The following is an 18,769-nucleotide window of genomic DNA, read 5'->3' as shown; positions in this document are numbered from 1 at the left end:
CCTCTGTCTGAGGCAGAGTGAGGCCAGGCAGCCTGGAAAGCACTACTATGCTGCCAGGTAACATGGGGCCCAGGCGACCCCCTGGCACCAAGGCAGACTTGAACACTCATATCTGCATCTGCGTTGCTCCTGAGGCTGCAGAGCATCCTTCCCTGGCTCAGCCAGCAGCAGTGACAACAAACGTGGTGTCCGCTGCCCTGTTGTTTTTGAGGGTCCAGTACCAGGAGGAGACGAGGTGGGCCAAGGGGACAAGCCTCAGCAGTCAGCAGGCTCACTGTAAGGCATCTCCAGTGGCCCTAGGAAGTCCATGCTCGGAGAAGCTGGCACCTGCTTGGCTCACTGAAGAGATGGTCACAAAACAGGTATCTGACAAAAGGTACTGTAACACCAAGTACTGAACCTGTGACACACACACCCCAGGCTGCTTCTGCGCTGGCAGTTATAACCAGCTCTTCTTCCCAGCTAGCTGTAGTGCACTGAAGCCAGTAGTGTATAGAGTGGACTTTAGGACTTGCACATCCAGCGATATTCAGACCAGATGATGTTAAACTTTCTGGCTATCTCAAAAGGCAAACACTGGTCTGTGGTTTGTGTTCTCAACACTAAAGGGACAGGGAATAAGCTTCTGACCTGCTCATGGTAAAATATTAGAAGATACAGCCTCCTACCTGTCCCCCGTTCCTGCCAAATCATGATCCTCAAAAAGGGCCGTACCCTCAAAAGAAGTGGGGGGCAGAGAACAGAAAATCCCACTGAGCACAGATATACCTGGCTTCGGCTGGGAGCTCAGAGTATCTCAGAAGCTAGAGACAGGGGACGGGAACTCTACAAAGGTTTGGGCTCAAATCCCCACCATCCCTTTTGTCCAGGAACCCTTGGCCCAAACTGAGAAATTAAACTCGAGAAGGAATAATCCCTCATACCAGGCTGAAATGGACTCCACATCAACCCACAACAAGGCTGGAAGTTCAGAGTTCCACAAGTAAGATGGGGGCTGGTGGTGCAGCTCAGTGGAAGGGTGCTGTGACTCAACCCCCAGCATTTCTCCTCTCTCTCTCTCTCTCTCTCTCTCTCTCTCTCTCTCTCTCACACACACACACACATATCAAAAAAATTTTTTCAAATCAAGACAAATGAAACTAGACTCAAGAACCTGAGCTAAACCAGACACAATGGCATATGAATGTAATCTGAGGGAGGAGGCCAGACTCAGCAACTTAGCGAGACCCTGTCTCAAAACCTGAAAAGGGCTGGGGTGTGGCTCAGTGGGAGAGCACTCCTTCAGCACTCCCTCCTCAGTACCACATAAAACAAAAACATTCACCTATTCCAAAACACAAAAGAGAGTCTGTGAGGGCAAAGTGCTCCACACCAAAGCGTACTCCAGCAGTCAGTACCAAGAGGCAGGGGGGCTTGGCACAGTGGGGTCTCCCATAGAGAGTGGTAGGAAGTCAGGGCAGAGAAGCATCTGAAAACATAGTCAATTACATGTAGAAATTCAAAATATAACTATTCTGACCCAAAAACTCCCATTGAGGATTTCTAACATGTATGGTATGTGTAATGTAGCATTTCTGCACAATTGAAAGACACATCTGTGACGTCTGTCAGTGGAGGACAGGATGCACAAGAGGCACAGAAAGAGTGTCAAAACTGACCTCCAAAGGTGACCCACTGAAGGACCAGCTCTCGGCTCCGGGGAACAAGCCCACTGATGCCTGCCCCACCAAGAGACTGCCTCCTGGTGTGCCATGCTCTGGCTCCTCCAGGGATGTAATTTTGACAACCACTGGGGAAATCTTTAAAATCTCAAAGACTCTTACATTCTAACTGCTTGTTAAGTTTCTTAAATTCTTGAACAACTTCAATTAAAGAAAACGAACATCAAAAATCCTAGAAGACTTATAAGCTTGGTTTTTGTAAGAAAACAAGTAGACACAACCAGCAGCCCCATTTTAAGTGGGAGGCTGGAGGTCTCAGGCCTCTCGGACCTGCACCTGGTGCTGCCCAGCAGGCCAGATGTGGCTTTGTGCTGCTGACTGGGAGACTAGGAGCAGCAGGGGTCGGCAGGGGCAGCAGGCCCAGGACGGGGAGCAGCACCTGGACTGCCCACCCACACGCTTCCCATCCAAGAAAGTGTGCTTCAGCAGGCACATGTGGCTGGCACGCGGTCTGTAAGGAGCCAAGGCAGCTGAGTGCCCCTGTCTCTCAACAGAGACTTTTCCCCAGAAGAGACGCAGTAAGACAGTCTCGAGACCTATTTTCTTTGCTTTAATAGACCATGTGCTCAACAAGAACTCAAGTAAAATCTCACTGCTGTGAGTGTCCTTGCAAGGGACTGCTGACTGCAGAAAGGCTGGGAACATGAAGGGTGGGGACAGCCATCACCAGAACTGTCTGTGAACATCTGAAGAGGCAGCAATGCCCTGTCCAGACATATTTCACCTCCAGGTGCCTGGAGAACCAGGGGGCAGAGCCACGGCCCACCCAAGAGGGATGCTTCACGGAGACTGTTCCTCTCACAGGGCTCCTCAGGGGCTCCTATGCCTAGCTGGTCAGATGGACCACCACCTTGATCCAGGGAAGGGGGCTTCCAGCAGCTCCTGGACATAGGCACCACTCGCATCATGCTCACACCAGGTCCCCGCCTCAACTGTGACGGTATTTTGGGAAGAGGAGGACAGCAAGGCCAGGACTGGAGCAGAATGGCTATAGGGGAGGGCTTTCCCCTCAGTTCTACAATTACAGAAATACTTCTAATCCTCTTTACTATAAATCCCATTCAACTACAAGAAACAAAATAAAAAGTTTGATCAAGTGCAACAATTTATACTTGAAGATTCTTTGATTCCTACTTTCCCCCACAAAGCTCCATGAGCTAGACTTAGCTCATGTTTATACAGAACTCTGCTAGGGGTACAAAGCTGGCTAAAGCCATGGGTGGAAATACTTAAGAATCTGAAAGATTAATCTTGGGATCTGTCCTAGCCAAATAGGAACATAGCACTCTTCTACAAAGGTGGAAACAAATATCAGAAACCAAATGTCTAGTGTTCTCTCCAGGGTACAGAGCACAAAACACTCAGGGTGCTGGTGCCTGTCCCTTCTAGGATCACCTTTCCATGGGCCATGCTCAGGGACGCAATCTCACTGCTAAAGGAAGAGTCTAAACCCCTTCCTGAGATGCACGTCTCCAGGAAGAGCTGATTCAACACTGAACTGCACAAACACAGTGTAGCAGCTAGACCAAAGCAGAACAGAGTCCCCTCTTTGCCTGATGCTGCTGAGGTATTGCCTCAGACCAGGATGCAGCCACTTAGGAGATACATGGATATACTGCTAGGAGCAGGACTTGGATATTTTATCTGTCCAGTGAGAAGTCTGGGTGGACCAAGAGCAGACTACAATTCCTCCTAGGGGAAAACCAGAGCCACATAAAAAGAAAGAAGAGAAAGACTTCCCTGTGGCTTCACAGGATCAAGGAGGGAAGCAAGCCGCAGCACAGTGAGGACCAGCAACCAGGGAGGAAGGAGCCCTTTGCAGCAACCATGGGCAGACACTAGGCGCCAGGTTGGGGGAGCTGGGTGCAGGAAACTTCAGCCCGGGCAGAAAGGTGATCTAGTCAGCAACTGAAGAATGAATTTTATTTATTATTACAACTGGGGGGTGTGTGTGCTACTAGGAGTAGAGCCCAGGGCCTCCCACACGCTAGGCAAGCGCTCTACCACCTAGTTACATCCCTGGCCCTGAAGAATGAATATTAGGAGGGCAAGAATACAGACAGCAATAGCTGATAAGTATGGAAACAAGACAATTCTAGAAGGAGCTGGAATGAGTAAACCATAGCTTGTCCACCAGTTAGGCGACACTCGGCACAAGAGGACGCTGCCTTACAGCTCTGTGCAACCTCCTCAGGGCACAAGGTCAAAGAGCAGGCACACATTGCACCACCTCCTTGAGACAGTCAGCAAAGCAGAGGTGCATGTATCTCTCCAGGGTACAGAGCATACAACACTCAGGGTGCTGGTGCCCGTCCCTTCCAGGACCACCTTTCCATGGGCCATGCTCAGGGACGCAATCTCACTGCTGGAGGAAGAGTCTAAATCCAAAGGAACAGAAGGAAAGCAGGGATGGAAAGCACACTCATTTGCATATACCACGCTGCACAGCTCTACTGCTACAACTACACAAACCACAGAAAAACAGACTCTAAATCAATAAAGCAAAACATGCTCCACACCTTCATCTTGATGATGGCTATACAAGTGAATTCAGCCAGTGAAAATTCATTGAGGTACACACTCCAAAGACTTGCATAGCTTTCTGCATGTTTACTGTACTCTAAGGTGATGTGGAAATCAAGCTTATATCATTAAGAACAAAGATTCTCAGGCTGGGGATATAGCTCAGTTGGTAGAGTGCTTGCCTTGCATACACAAGGCCCTGAGTTCAATCCCCAGCACTAAAAAAAAAGAAAAAAAAAAAAAAAGATTCTCAGTGTAAGATACACACTGACACGAAAACCCTATAAATTCTTATTTGAATTACAAATATCTACACTTATGATGTCCTTTTTTTTTTCTCCTTTAAAAAAATAGGGCTAGGGATGTGGCTCAAGCGGTAGCGCGCTCGCCTGGCATGCGTGCAGCCGGGGTTCAATCCTCAAAGATGTTGTGTCCGCGGCAAACTAAAAAAATAAATAAAAATTAAAAAATTCTCTCTCTAAAAAAAAAAAAAAAGGGCTTCGTAAGATGTTTACGTGAAAAGCAGCCCACTGGCAGTGAGTGCTACTGGCTGCAGACCATGGGGGCCATCACCATCCCCAATGAGGGAACCAAGGCCCCTGAGGCACAGTGGACTCTAGGTGTGAGCAGATATGGTCCGGAAGGGCTGTCCTGCTGTGACAAAAGAGCAGGGAAGCAGCCACAGACCAGAAAACAGGGACTACCTAGCACAGCCCCCAAACACGGCTGCAGTGGTCTGGGGCACAACAATCTGATCCCCAGCCAGTCCCAACTGCAGGGGGAAAAGAGCCACAGAACACTCGTTTCTTCTTACTCTCCAGGAGGAGAAACCAAAGTTGACAAAGGAAACTGCCCTTCTGTAAGAATGCCAATCAATAAATATAGAAATAAAATTAGAAAAATCTTCACCTTGCAATTGCCAACTGTGAGCTAAACAGTAGAGTCCAAAGATATCCAAGTCCTAATTCCTAGAATTTATAAGTATTACAGACAAATCAGGAATCTAAAGATGGGGGTGTTATCTTGAAATTATGCATGGGGTCTAAATGTAATCCTAAGTGTCCTTTATCCTTTACACCATGTGCTTTAATGGAGAAAGAATGGCCTTTACAAACTGGAGAAAGGACAGGATGCAGAGGTCCCTACAGCCCTCAGAAGGAGCCAGTCCTAGTGACGCCCTGACCCTAATGTGAACGGCTGCAATAGAAAATACACTAACAAAATAATGAACAAAACAACACACAAATGCCTATTGGACCCATTAAGATACTGACTGATGTGCAACTCCATGAAGGATGGAATCCCTGCTGACCTGGCATCTCTGACCAGTCCTAAGAACAGACCTCTCACCCCATGGCCAATCACAGCAGGAGACAGCACTACTGTGCAGCTCTTGATGCCCTCCATTAGAACAAGGACAATCAGACCTGGCTACTAGTTCCCAGGAAGCACCCTGAAGAGCTCTGGACAAGTCAGGCCAATCCAGAAGTGCCTCCCACAGCACAGAGGCCCCACTGCTTTCTTAAATGACATTAAAAACAAAATCAGAAAAAAAAGGTAAGGGATTTGTTACAGATTTTCAGAGAGGGCCCCAGAGAGACTTAAAAGGCTTAAACCAGACCTTTGCATTTTGTTTCAAAGTGTAAATATACTTATTTTGTGTGACATTTGAAGAAACCTGAAGATAGAATAGATATTAGATGGTATTACAAAATACAATCCATTTTTTTGATATGACAATGGTATTGTGGTCATGATTTTTTTCCCTTTGTAGTGCTGGGGATCAAACCCAGGCAATTTCTCTACCACTGAACTACATCCCTAGTCTGTGGTTAGGGTTTTTTAAAGTTCATTCTACTAAAGATACACAATGAGGTACTCAGAGGTCATATAAAGTCTAATATTTGCTCTTAATTCAAACCAAAAACACAAAGTATGGGCTGAAGGGTGGGGCATTGGGAGAGACAAAATTGTAAAATACTGAAATTGCTAAGGCTGGGTGATAGGTATTATTTTTTTCTGTTTTTTGTTATGTTTCAAAGTTTTGAAAAGGTCTTAAAAAGAAAAAGAGCAAAGAGCACTCCCTGCCTACATCCACTGGATGCTGCTAGAGCTCTACTCAGAGGGTGAGTCAGACTCCTAAGTCTTACTGTGAGGAAGAAAAAAGATGAAAAAACTGAGCACACAAGGCAAAGTGGAAAGAGAATGTGGAAGAGAGCGGATTAATAAAAGAACTGGTAAACGGAAGATGAAAACTTGCAGAACAACAGAATGGTCAATTCAAACCCAAATCAGTTTCTCTGAAAAAAGCAATCAAAGAGCATTTAACTCTTTAGTTTGACAAAATAAAGAACACAACAGATCACAACGACACAGTATCATCTTTTCCTGGTTCTGAAACAGTGTTACAAAGGGTAGTAATTATATCTTCTGGAGCTCCTAAAGAAATAAAGAGCTTAGTTGCCCCGGGAGGGCCTCACAAATTATTTTTGTATCTCAGTAGCAGTAATTGGGTTCTGAGCCCATTAGGGGACCGATAACTGTAGTCAAGGGGCCAAGGCGATGTGGCATGTCTATGAGCCACAGCCAACCAGGATCCACTCATGCAGCTGAGCCGTTTCTATTCAAAAACCCGGCTTGTACCTGGTGGAAAGGAGGGCTCCCCAGAGGAGAGGAAGGGCAATGGTTTGCCTCCCAGACAACGAGTGAAATGCTGCGAGAAGATCACCAACTACAAATCACTTTATAAACATAACTAGCACAGTCCATCACAACATACCATGATGCAATGTTCTGCTCTAGGGATGCAGCCATGGCCTAATACCAGGAATGCATTCTTACAACTAAAAGGAGTGTAAATACACATCCATCTGTAACTGACAGGTGATGATTATCAAAGACTGCCAAACATGGAATCTAAGGAGACACAATTAAGCAAGGCAAATCCTATTGATTGCAGATGACCATGTACTATGGGACCCTCTAACATTATGAAGTCCTAACAGCTCTGGAAGTTCTGAACATCGGCAAAAGTGCCACACACATGCACAAATGCAGGGACACACTCACAGAAGACTTGTAGAAGATGCCTGCTCTCCTTCAAGCCCTTCTACATCTCACTCTGAGAGGCTGCCTGAGGCCACCTAAGATGTCAGGTCCTCAGGCCTGGAACTCCCATCACCTTATTTGAAGAAAGGTCTTTTCCAACATGAATAAGTGGAAGATATTAAGGTGAGACAACCTTGGGTTATTGGGGTACTTCTGAGAGGCAAAGGGCATGAGGACACCGGAAGGAGAAAGTCCTGCAGATGGAACCAGAGACAAGTGACATGGCTACAGGGAATGTGGAGGGAGACAGCAGCCTCTCCTGGAAGTCTCCTGAGGAAGCACGGCCTGCCAGATCTCAGGTTCCTAGCCTCAGAAGTGTGAGGAAGCAAACTTCTGTTGTTGTAAGCTACCAAGTGTCTGTGGCAATCTATTATAGCAGTTATACAAAACCAACAACATCTCAGCAGGATTTTTTTTGTGTGTATGTGTATGTAGTGCTGAGGATTGAACCCAGGGCCTTGTGCATGCGAGGGAAGCACTCTACCAACTGAGCTATGTCCCCAGCCCAGGATTTTTTATTATTATTATTTTTTTACTGTAAAAAGATTCTCAAATTCACTAAAAACAAAACCAGTATGAAAAATTTGCGGGGGGGGGGGGGGGAGGTGGGAGAGGAAAAATAAAGAAAAAGAAAAGGTGTGGGATTCACCTAAACTTAGTGAAAAGTATACTATAAAATAATGTTAACCAGTACACTTAGTGTTATTGGCTAAGAAAGGCAAAGCAATGAATGAACAGACCCATGTATACCTATGAGTTATTGATTGATACAAGTACCATTTTGAATCTACAAGGATGTCCACATATAACTAATTAGAATTAAACAAAACAAGGATGTCTATGAGCAGAACTGGGCCAACTTGCTACCCATTTTCCAAGGGAAAAAAAATGATCCCTACCTCACGCCATACTCCAGAATAAATCTGAGTAGATTAGAGATCTGGATGCCAACAATCAAACTTTGAAGACCTGGGAGATTAAAAAGGAAAACCTGTGACTTGGTGGGTGCAAAGTGTCATCACGACACAAACTGCAAAACCAACTTGAGAAGATGCTGATTCACATGACCATGTTGGAGCTTAAGAACTTTATACAGCAAAGAACAGCTAATACAGAAGGGTATAAGTGGCGTTTTCTTGCTTGATTTCAAAAACTCCTCAATAGGCTAGGACACAGACAAATAAGTGGCAGATAATTAACTGGACTGCTGTAAATACAAACTGCCCCAAACACATGAATGATGTCCATCCTCGAAAGGCAAATGAATTCATTGAGTATGCAGTTTCCGTTGATTTTTTGTGGTACTGCGGATTGAACCCAGAGGCACTTTACCACTGCACTAAGTCCCTAGCGCTGCTTATCTTGAAACTGTCTGGCTAAGTTGCTGGGATTTGGGCATACCCACTGGGATGGCCCCATCATTCTGTGTTTGCAACTGTTAAGGGGGAGAGACCACTCAATCGGTGAGGGTGTGCACAGTCAGAAGTCGACAGAAAAACATGTAACACAAAATACACACACAAGCAGCTTAGCAATCTTCAAAACAGCCACTTGCCAGAAGAACCTATAGAAGAACACAGAAGGACAGGTGTCACAGTACAAGGCAGCTCCTAGGTGCACTGTGACAGACACAGAACCAGGACGAGCACCAGTGGGCACCAGTAAGGAGGGATAGCTATGTGCAGGACACTATGCACTGTCACTAATAGCAACACGACAGCCCCTGCAGCAGCCTGGAAGGGCATAGTTTGCTGCTGTGGGCAGCCTGCAAAAGGTTGGTCACTGTTGAAAAGGGAGTTGACCACCAAGGGAGAAACACAAAGAGCACAGGTTGAAACCAGGGTTACTGGAATGAACTTGTGTTTTTCAGGACACAGAAATATAAAAAGAAATAGTGTGTCAAAAATACACTCACACATGTATATGTGGATATATGTGCACACACACAGGCATATGCACACACTGTAACTCGGCTGGCTGAGAGGGCTCCAACAACCCTGCTTCTCTGAGGATGAAATACCAAAGGAAGCAGGCTTCCTTGAAGAAAAGGCAGATAACAGGTGTGGAATAGGAAAAGGACAAAAGGGCCCAGCACAGCCTGCGGTACCAGAGTGCAAGAAGACAGTAATGGGGACATTAGAAGGACATGGGCTGGCTTGAGAAATATCAAAACAAAAGGATGACAGTAAGAAACAATTACCCACTGAATGAAATGGGAAGCTGGAGTCAATGATGCAATGATGCAAGTGAAGGAACTGAAGGTTGGGCTTCCCGCCACATATTGAACAAAGACTTCACAGTGCAGAGGCCTGGCAGGGATCACCTTCTTGAAGTGAGCAACCCTGGGCCACCTTACAGGCTGCAGAGAAGAACGCGCATCCAACAGACACAAACCCTACGTATGGTCAAAGGGCCACAGAAGGCCAATCCTACCAAAGGGGAAGTCCTGGGAGCCATTCCAGTGTGCAAGGGACCAAGGAGATGTGACAACGACATGTTAACAGACAACTCTACATGGGTCCTTCTGGAGAGGGGGACTCTGAAGTGAGCAGGCAGTAAGCATGTTCATGCTGGCTGCACGCGGGCAAGGACAGCACCTTGGTGCTGCACAGGGAGAATGATGCACCCACTCTGCCAAGCCCAGTGAGTTCAAATAATCAAAAGAATTAATGGAGGACGCATGCTACTTATCATCAGAAAAACTAAACACCTTAACTTGGAATTAAGCACTTCAACATAAGTGGTAGCTAGGGGCAGGACACTATGCATTGTCATAGGGGTGGAAACCATGGTTCAAGGCACTAAGACCAATGTGCATTCCACCCATGTTTTATGTGGTGTAATGTGCAGATACCCCAAGGAGCTAGTCTGTCACCCAATCACTTTGCCAAGTTCATGAAAGTAGATATTTAAACCATCAGAATGTGCCAAGGAAGTCATGGCGAGCACAGCCAGATGTGCAGAGCAGCACATCTGAGATAATGTCAGGGTCCACGTGAAGGTCCCTCCACCCTCTCCCAGGAGCAGGGAAGACGTGATGTTCCACAAGAAGTCTTAAGATGCTGAATCCCAGACGTGCCACCCGGGGGGGCCATCCCAGTGTTACAGACTCATGCAGACTGCCCTCAAAGACAGCAAGACCCACCCTTCAGGGCGCCTGCAGACTGGACAACCCATGGTGGTTGTCCTTGCACACACCCCTGCCACCTCAAGACAGCAGGCAACCAGGCAAGCACCAGTGCATGCTGGAGGTTCCTCAGCACACAAGGAGTTCTGTACAGGCGATAGCAGCCTTCAGCAGAGCTGTGAGCCCAGCAGACAATAGAATCTAAAGATGGGTAAGATCTGATGGAGGAGAAGAGAGCCGCCAGCACATCAGCCCTTCACCTCTTTCCTGCATACAGATCTGGCCCTGAAACTAAGCACAGCTGAACCCCAAAGAAACCAAGATGGGGGGGGGGCAATTCTCACATAGAGTCCTGCACACACGCACTCTCTCCAGGTGGCAGCATCCTGGCAGTTAATCAGCATCCATGAACACCCCGCACATGTTATTCAAAGGTAAAAGCATCCTTCAGAGTCCAGGGAGGCCCAACTACAGTCTAACTGCTGACTCTCCCCAGTAACACCATCTCTTCCTCCCTGCACTTACCAATCTTAAAGGGACACAACCATGACCATCTCTGCCACCTGTGTGAACTAGGAAGACCCAACTGGGTCCCCGGTCTGTCTCTTGGTAGCCTGGGAGCCCCGGCAGAGCCCAACAGACCTGCTGAGCTCACTGTGTAGGCAACACAACAGGGAACTTTGGTCTCTAGGGCTGGCAAGTCAGTTCCCAGCACAAGCAAACAAATCAAAATAGAAACCTTGTTTCAAAACGAAAAAACTTCTATTCAAATTGGCCTTTCAAACACACTGATTTATATCACTGCTTCAAGACCATCTAACTAATTAATTTTTTTTTTTAATTTTTAAAAGTCAAAACCAACTACAACCCATAATTCCACTTGAAACATCTCTGAGCTAAGTACAGATATTATTAGAAAGCTTATCACTTAAATGTGAAATCAAGAGCAACATTCAGGGGACAGGGGACACAACCTCACCTGCCAGGATGTGGAGCATGCCTGGCCACTGAGAAGCTGCTTCTTGCACCAAGAGCACAGGAGCACAGTGCATCTAAGAGTTCTGCCCCCACACACTCCATCCAGCCAAGGCGCCATCATACCATAAGTTACCTGACAGGTGAACAGTTATTTTTTTTTCCCACATATATTTTGCACTGTTTAAGGTAAACAGTATTTAAAAAGTTTTTTTTTTTTTTTTGATTAAAAAAAAGTTAGGGGGCTGGGGTCGCGGCTCAGTGGTAGAGCACTTGCTTAGCACATGCAAGGTGCTGGGTTTGATCCTCAGCACCACATAAAAAAATAAATAAAATAAAGATATTTTAAAAAGTTAGATGGGGAATAAGTTTCTTGCTCTATATTACAAGGCATCAGAAACCACACACTCCATTGGAAGGGGAACCCCGAGGGGCAGAGCCACTTTAGCAGGTGACTACCAAGGACAGCCAAATCCAGCCTCTTCTAGTGACTGCTTCTCTAATAGTTACTGTGCCACTGTTTCTCCCTCGCCTCTCTGCGGCAGGACCAATGCCCTCTGCACTGCATCCCCAGACCTCTGCATGGCAACCTGCTGCTGGCTGGCTCCCTGTAGACCTGAGCTCCTGGGCGGCTCTGCCAGGCTGCTGTCACTGAGCCACAAAGGACAGCTTTCCCACCCAGAACACCAGACAGGGGAGCTCAGCCAACACACCCTCATCTGCCTGACCCCCAGAGCCCTCCCATCCCAGTGACCAACCCCAGGCACCAGGGCCAAGTGTTGGGCAGGCCAACACCTACACAACCACTCATGTACCCAGAGCACTCCTGGGAGGCACTGAGAACAGCATCTGCAGCAGAGAAGATGATATGCAGGCTGGTCCAGCCAGCAAGCTAGCTATGCAGGAAGAGCCTGTTTGCACTGTCCAGGAAGACAGCAAGTCCTGCAGAGGTCAGGGCTCCTCCAGCACCAAACACTATGGTAGGTCCTCTCTCACCTGGCAGACCAAGAACAAGAACCAATGTTCCCTAGCATAACTGCAGTCCCAGCCTAACCCACGGCCAGTGAGAGGATGCCACAAGGTCAAAGGAATTATGCTAATCAAAATGACCAGTACAGAAAGCAGAAAAGTGGGAAGAGGCATCACTCAACCTGCTGTGGAAAATGGCACTATATGCCATTGAGCAACATAGCTCTCAGCCACAGAAAGTGGCCAAGGACAGCAGGCCCTCAATACTTAGCAGGGTCACAGAAGGCACACAGACCAAGCATATGAGATCCTTGTTCACTAAGGATATTCATTCAATGGTGGCCTAAGAGCAGTATGCTGACACCAGCCTCCAGACTAGATTATCTCCACACTCAGCGGTTCCCCAGAGTTTAAAAAGAGCATCTGCATTCTGGAGCCTAACATAATTCACCCAAAAGTCAGTTAAAGGACGAATGTTCAGAATATTACCTTTTCAGCCATCTATACTACCCTGGTTATCCTCCTAAAACACGTGCAGGAACAACTGATTGGAAGTTTGGGTAGCTCTATCTGTCCTTACCCCGCATGAGACCTCGGGCACTGAGGGAGGCCTGGATGTGACAGGGCTGCATTAATGCTGGCTTAATACTGATAGAATTAATACATTAATACCACAGGGTGTTTGCTGTAGAGATGCTTATCAAGAAATGAGATTTTTAGCATAAAAATGATAAAATAGAACTCCATAAAACGTAATTGGCAATCTTCACCTCCCTGCAGATCCAAGGAAGCTGTCCTCTAAGAAATATCTCCAAAATAATTTTAAAACTTTTTTCAATATTTTCTGGGCATATATTAATACATGGCTTCAATAAAAACAGGATCTTATTTGCACTGTTCACCACCTGCCACACCTACATCCATTTACTTTATTATTTTTTTTTTTTTTAATTTTTTATTGTGGGTTGTTCAAAACATTACAAATTTCTTGACATATCATATTCCACACTTTGATTCTAGTGGGTTATGAACTCCCACCTTCACCCCATACACAGATTGCAGATTCACATCAGTTACACATCCATTGATTTACAATTTGCCATACTAGTGTCTGTTGTGCTCCGCTGCCTTTCCCATCATCCACCCTCCCCCCTCCCCACCTCTCCCCTCCCCTCCCCTCCTCTCTCTCTACCCCCTCCACTGTATAACCCTGAGGGTCTCCTTCCATTACCGTGCAATTTACCTTCTCTCTCCCTTTCCCTCCCACCTCTCATCCCTGTTAAATGTTAATCTTCTTCTCCTGTTCTTCGTCCCTACTCTGTTCTTAGTTACTTTCCTTATATCAAAGAAGACATTTGGCATTTGTTTTTTAGGGATTGGCTAGCTTCACTTAGCATAATCTGCTCTAATGCCATCCATTTCCCTGTAAATTCTATGATTTTGTCATTTTTTAATGCAGAGTAATACTCCATTGTGTATAAATGCCACATTTTTTTTATCCATTCGTCTATTGAAGGGCATCTAGGTTGGTTCCACAGTCTTGCTATTGTGAACTGTGCTGCTATGAACATCGATGTAGCAGTGTCCCTGTAGCATGCTCTTTTTAGGTCTTTAGGGAATAGACCAAGAAGGGGAATAGCTGGGTCAAATGGTGGCTCCATTCCCAGCTTTCCAAGAAATCTCCATACTGCTTTCCAAATTGGCTGCACCAATCTGCAGTCCCACCAGCAATGTACAAGTGTACCCTTTTCCCCACATCCTCGCCAGCACTTGTTGTTGTTTGACTTCCTAATGGCTGCCAATCTTACTGGAGTGAGATGGTATCTTAGGGTGGTTTTGATTTGCATTTCTCTGACAGCTCACCTACATCCATTTAAAAATAGGTCATGGCCATCTTTATAAACTTTACATAAAACTTTTCCTCATAAAAACTGCACGTTGAATGGAGTAAGCATAATTTAAAAAACCCCCTACTAATGGGACCTCTGAGTTTTTGTTTCCTTTTCTCAATGTTTTAAAATAATAATTTTAAAAAAGCCCAGAAGAGGACTGGGGATGTGGCTCAAGTGGTAGCGCGCTCGCCTGGCATGCGTGTGACCCGGGGTTCGATTCTCAGCACCATATACAAACAAAGATGTTGTGTCCGCCGAAAACTAAAAAAATAAATATTAAAATTTCTCTCTCTTAAAAAAAAAAAAAAAAAAAGAGGTTAGAGATTATCCAGCTTGCTAAGGCTTAGCAGCTAGTTAGTGTCTACCTCATTCAAAGTCAACCTTCTTTCCACTGTGTCAAACTGAGTCTCTTAAAAAAAAAAAAAAAAAAAAAAAAAAGCCTAGAAGAAAATTTGTTTTCACTTGGGCCTGAACCTCCAAGGATAAATTCCTGAACATATGATTTCTATAGGATAAATTACTGGACATACAATTTCCAGCAATACACGGATCCATACTGCGAGAGTAAATCTGCCTTGCATGGGCTCCACCATCTTCAGTCACTGCCTCTGAGGAGCCCTGCTCTTGTTCTCTGAACAACCACCAGATGGTCCTGTCTACTGTCCATCAGTCTGATGTGGGTGGAACTCCAGAAGGGCAATTCCCTGACCACTGGTGAGACTGAAATCTTGTTCAGTTTACTGGCCATCCGCATTTCTTGACATGAAGCTGAAATGCTCGCAACTCGACCCCCTTTCCTACAAGCATGTTCCAGGACACATACTGAAGACAAAGAGAAATCCAGTCAGCCAACACAGCAGTGGGAATGAACAGAAGCCCATGTCTTAAATGAAACCCAAGTTGTAAGCTCAAAATGGCATTGTGGAAGGTCAGCCAGACGAGAAACTCGACTGAGGAAAAGGATACTTTTCCTCAGCTACGCAGGTGGTAGACAAAGTAGGCTGACCATCTGAGATCCCGAAGTCTGCCAAAGTTCTGGTGCGTTGACAACATCAAACCATCCTGTTTTAAGGGAGCAGTTCTCCAGAAAGGAATTTTGGTTATATAGTCATGTTTTGGGCTGGGGACATAGCTCAGTTGGTAGAGTGCTTGCCTTGCATGCACGAGGCCCTGGGTTCAATCCCCAGCACCACACACACACACACACACACACACACACACACAAAAGTCATGTTTTGCTACCCATTGATGCAGTCTGGCTCAGGTCTCTCTGGCAAGGGAGGGTCATGGTACCTTATGGCTGAAGGGAAGAGTAAGAACGCTTTCAAAAGGCCTGGCCCAAGGTCGCCTCCCACATGACCCTCCAGCACCATTACTGGTCAGCCTGCTGCAGAAGCATCCACCAAGGGCCTTGAGATCTGCCTGCCTGCGTCCTCAACCTCCAGCACTCCTGCTGCCCCTGGCTCTGCTCTGCTCTTCCACCGCCTGGAGCCCCACATCCCGTCAATGTGCTGGATGCATGGCTGCCCCTGCTTCGCTCCCCAGATGACTGACCATGCTTGTTTGCTCCCTGCAGGCCTCCTGAATGGCCAACACCCAGCTTGTGTCTCCTGCTGTTCTACCTCCTTCTCCTCCTTCCACATCTGCTGGCCCCTTGACTGCCTTTCTCCCTACACTAAAATGGGACCTCCATGGCAGCACAGCAGGGCACACCTGCTCTCCTCTTAGAGGAGGCAGCAGCTGTCAGATCCCCAGTTCACCTACACTCCACCCAAAGTGCCTCTGAAATCAGAGTCAAGGATCCTCTTTTTAAAGATAGAAACAGAAAGACAAAAAAAAAAAAAAAAAAAAAAAATCTGAGATAAAAGCCTTAAAAAGACCAGAGAGACTGGAGCTGGCAACAGACGTGAAAGGGCTGAAACCTACACCAGCAATATGGCAGGCCAACACCACTAATGAAGGAGGGAAAAGGCACGCTGAAAACAGCACTGAGAACTTAAAAAGCAAAAAGCCTCTAGATTCACACCAAACTGCAATACTGAGCAGCTGTCCCTCTCCTATTCTGGTCAAAGACTGCTACAGCTTCCTCTGGAAAGGGAAACAGAATCTTTGACCTGGGGTCAACAGTCACCGTGGAGAGGGATCCACTCTGGAAATAGGCAGCAATATCTTTCTTGGTTGGTGCTCAGACCCCCAACCCCCCGCCCTCATGTGGCCCCCTAACACAAGCAACAGGCAGAGCATTCCTCCAGGGAGCCTGTGGAGACCCAAAGAAGCTGATGAGGGCTACGAGGAGACAGTCCAGCAGAGGCTTCTGCAGAGGGTGCCACGACACACAAGCCATGACTACACACTCAGGGGCCATTGGCATGCACCAGGCACAAACACATGACCAGAGAACCCAGAAAAGCCCTGAAATGAATGAACAAACAAAGAGCAGCCTGAAGCAAACAGTGACTTCAGGGAAAGCTTGACGAAAAACTCAAAATCCACAGAAAATAGGACACATTACATTTGTGAAACAAAGATAGTTTATGAACCAGAAATGGAAGGACCAAGGGAAAGCTCTTAGAAATAAAATGAGAACAACTCAGCAAAGGGACTATAAATCTGAGAATACATTCCAGAAAGAAAGGGGAAACTAAGGGCACACAGCCTCAATAGAGGCTGTGTGGGGGTGCATGTGGTGAACACAGTAAATGATAATGTATCTAACATTTTAAAATCACGGACAGTAAATGTCAAAGCTTCCACTGTAAGGAATCAAGTTTGTGGAGCGATGGATATGCTTATTAGCTCAATTCTGTTATTCCAGATTGTATTTATAAGCATCATTTTGTGCCCCGTATACATAACCAACTATAATCCACCAATTTATAATTTGGGAATAGAAAACCAATGAAAATTAAGAGTGCCAATCAGGAATCTGACAGAATTTCAGAAAGAAAGAAAAAGCAAAGGGGAAGAAGTCAAAGTGCTGAATTAAGAAACTCAGGATCAGGAACACAAATTTCCAAATAAAGAGGCCCAGAGTCAACAGACTCTGAAAACAGACCCCAAAGGAATCTTGTTTTTGGTGTTCTTAATTCCAGAGAGAGCCTTTGACCTTTGCCAAAACAGTCACGCGTGAAGGCTCCACACTCAGGATGGCCTAAGACTTTAGCGACCGTGGTGCAGAGGACAAAACCATGTTAGGTTTGCGCGCAGGCACAAGGCAGAACACAGCACCTGAAGACACGTGAGCCCTAGGCACTTCACCTCCCTGCAGCTGCCCTCAGGGTTGCCAGCATGTGCTCCAGCAAGGTGACAGTGAAGACGGCAGAACTTGGGCTCCAGAAGACCCAGGTCCCAACACGCAGGGAGCTGCGGTGGCATGAGGCACAGTCCAGGCAGCCAAGGCTGCAGTGCTCAGCACTGGAAGAACCAATCCACAAGGAAATGAATAGAACACTGCCTTTCACCAGATAAAAGCACTAGATTCCTTGGAAACAGACTTTATCGACATGTAGAAAACTAAGCAAGGAGCAAACAAAAACCAAACAAAATTCATAACTCCAGGGAAAACAAAACATTATCCAGGAAAATAAAAATAACCCTATTACACCTCTTGGCCTAGCTGTGAATGGCACTGTGTAGTCACAATATAAACACTAAACACCCCCCCCCCACACACACACACACACACTGATCTCACCAAATTGAGGACACACCCACTCTGGGGAGCCATGATCTGTCTGCACAGGGAAAGAAGGGGTGAAAGAAAGCCCGAAACTCCACATTCACTCTCTCCTGTCAAACAGGGTGGGAGCTGCAAGTGAGTTAAGCAAACCTGCTCTTGAGACTTGGAAACAAAGGCCCAGGGAGGCCATGAGGAGGCGCAGAGGGTCCTCTGAAGGGAGGAATGAGACTGCGGAAGGACACTAGAACTTTTCCTTTCCAGCCCCTACTGTGTATTTGACACTAAATCATAGGAAGATATGATCTTGACTTGAAATGATTTTTATTTTATTCTTTTATTTGTCCTTTTTAGTCATACATGACAGAACCGGGTATTTTGACATGTCATATGTACATGGGGTGTAACTTCATTTTGTGGTTGTTCGTGGTGTGGAGTTACACTGGTCCTGTACTCATATATGAGCATAAAAAAGTCATGTCAGAGTTTTATTTTAGAATTTGTATGAATGTCAATTAAACATAGTAAGGGAGCATACACACGGTCAACATATTGTTACCAACCTCACAGCAAGCACCAACAAGGATGACTAATACGATGACAGATGCCCAGACATGTTTCAGAAAGCATCTGGCTCTTCTTCAATGGTATTCGAGGAACTCGGGCATATCTGCCCAAACAACAGCCTACCAGAAATTCTACCTGTAAAATGTCTGATTCTAGAAATTAGGAGGGAGGAAAAAATAAAACATTGCTTTAGCCCAAAGTATCATGTAAT

At 46.1% G+C, this 18,769-nt stretch overlaps 1 protein-coding gene across 2 annotated transcripts in view; it reads right to left on the bottom strand.

Annotated features, from left to right (window-relative positions):
• Positions 1-18,769, bottom strand: part of Hdlbp (high density lipoprotein binding protein) — a 55,085-nt gene that overhangs the window by 34,368 nt on the left and 1,948 nt on the right. The window lies entirely within an intron of this gene.

The sequence above is a fragment of the Marmota monax genome, unplaced genomic scaffold (genome assembly GCF_021218885.2).
Source record: "Marmota monax isolate L192 unplaced genomic scaffold, Marmota_monax_Labrador192_F-V1.1 WCK01_AAM20220418_F8-fsc00298, whole genome shotgun sequence".
Classification (NCBI taxonomy): Eukaryota; Metazoa; Chordata; class Mammalia; order Rodentia; family Sciuridae; genus Marmota; species Marmota monax.
The sequence above is the reverse complement of the archived record's forward strand: the minus strand, read 5'-3'. Positions and strand labels throughout refer to the sequence as shown.